Consider the following 2,226-nt stretch of genomic DNA (forward strand, 5'->3'; position numbering starts at 1 on the left):
TGCCAGAGAGTGCTCATGTTACCACATCTTAGTCTTGGGAACAAATAAAAAAGCCAGTGTGGAAAACAGAAATGGGAGATGGCCTGGTAGTACCTTATTCAGCTTTTAATCAATAAAACTGGGGTTTTTCCAATGGACAGATAAAATCCTGCCTTAGAAATTTCTATGAAGCACTTATGGGATGTGAGTTGTTCTTTTTTCCCCCCATTCTGTTTATTCTCCATGCAATTAAAAATTCAGCAAAAGTAATTTGACAAAATCATAATTATATTAAAGCAAGTTAATACTTTAAACCAACATTTGCTATAGTCTTATAAAGACTTTGTTTTAGAAAATAGAAACACAATAAAAATTATCTATCATCTTCCTGTCCACAGATGCTCACTTTTAATATTTTTATATATTTTAATCTATGTGTCTTTATATAATAACAGTTTGGTAAATTGGGGTCAAATTTGAATATTGTTTTGCAACTAGATCTTTTAAGTTTTAAATCAAAGCTATGAATATTTAAAACATTCCTCAGGCACCTGAGTTGCTTAGTCAGTTAAGAATCCAACTCTTGGTTTTGACTCAGGTCATGATTTCAGGACTGTGAGATTGAGCCCTGTATCAGGCTCCATGCTGGGTGGAGAGCCTGCTTAAGTTTTTCTCTCTCCCACTCCCTCTGTCCCACCCCCTACAAAACAAAACACACAAAAAATTTCTGGAATATTCTTTGAGAGAAAAGAAAGCTACATAGTATTTCTCCCCCCCCCAACCAAATGTTTATTGAAAAACCAAGGGAGTATGGTGCTGTATCCTTTTTCAGAAAAACCTCTTATACAAATGGAGGGTGTGGACACCACCTTCCACTTGAGCTGAAGATGTTCTCTTCTCAAACTCAAGTTGCCAGAATTCATCATGGTTTGGTCTTGGGTCAAAGTCTTGCAACCAGTGTCCTGGCAGGAGTGCTGGATGCTAGTGGTACTGGGTTAGCAAGTCCATCCAATACTTATCATCTTCATGAGTATCAATAGCTGTTCCACTATCAGCTGCTTCTTGGCATCTTTGGGAGCCATTAGGTAACCCTGGCTCTTCTTCAGGTCTGTCTGGGCAATGATGGTTACCATTTCATTATCTTCATTTACAATGGGTAACTTTCCTTTGTTGCACTGCAGAGTTTTTTTGCTTCCTTCAATGTGATGCCTGCAGGGGCTACCACCCAGTATTCCGTCTTCATCATGATCACTTCCAATAACCAGCCATGCTCCTCCTCCTTGAAAATATCAACTCCCCATCCAGCCTGTGTTGGTGTTTGGGATACATGCCAGGCTTTGGCTTCAAACACATCCTGAACTTGATTTTCAGGACTGAGGACTCAGGGTCTGTGATGAATCCCTTCTCATATTTCTTCACTTTTGGAACTTCATTGGCTTGGACCTCAGGTGTACAGTTGTGATGGATAAGCCAATACCTCCTGTAAGGACCTTTGCAATGGCCATGCCAGTCTCTGTGACTGTTGAGGAAACCAGTGGGGTCTTCAGAATGATGTTTGTTTGTTGTTGTTGTTTTTTAATTTCATTTTATTTTTAAGTAAACTCTGTACCCAACATAGGGCTCAAACTCATGACCCCAGGATCAAGAGTTGCATGCTCTACTGGCTGAGCCAGTCATGTGCCCCCAGAGTGATATTTTTGATCAGAGCAGAGGTCAGGTCCTCCTGGTCTGCAGTGAAGTCAGTGTACTCAGCAAGAATATGAAAATCATTGTAGGGGATGCCATCCCCACAGTTGAACAGCTGATGTTTCATGAGCCCATTTTCTGGGACAAAGATGTGCCCTTGCTGTATCAGGTAATGGGCCATGGCCAGTATGCAGCAAAGACACATGTATCTGAAGACCTGACTGCAGAGCAGTATTTCTTAATTTATGCAAATCTCCTATTCTACAAATACGTGAAGAAGAAATCAGTGATCTAGGTGCTGTGAAAATACAGTGGCTAGTAAGATACAGTCTATGATCTCAGTCAGCTTGTTTTCTCATAGTGAAAGGGCCAGAGATGAGTAAATGGAAGTGAAGATGCCTATCATGAGCCATGTAAGAAAGGAGAAAATCTAGGCCATCTTCATGGAGTGTCAGGGGGTAAGACAGAACCTCTGATTTGGAGGGTCAGAAGAGGGTGATATAATGGTCAGTATGATAATAGAATTCTTCTTACACCACGTCTTTGTGGTCAAGTTCAAGT

General features: G+C 40.6%; 1 pseudogene; it reads right to left on the reverse strand.

Moving 5' to 3' along the window:
• Positions 1-960: 960 nt before the first annotated feature.
• Positions 961-1,846, reverse strand: LOC125102642 (inosine-5'-monophosphate dehydrogenase 2-like; annotated as a pseudogene).
• Between the last annotated feature and the right edge of the window lie 380 nt (positions 1,847-2,226).

This window comes from Lutra lutra, chromosome 1 (assembly GCF_902655055.1).
Source record: "Lutra lutra chromosome 1, mLutLut1.2, whole genome shotgun sequence".
NCBI classification, from domain to species: domain Eukaryota; kingdom Metazoa; phylum Chordata; class Mammalia; order Carnivora; family Mustelidae; genus Lutra; species Lutra lutra.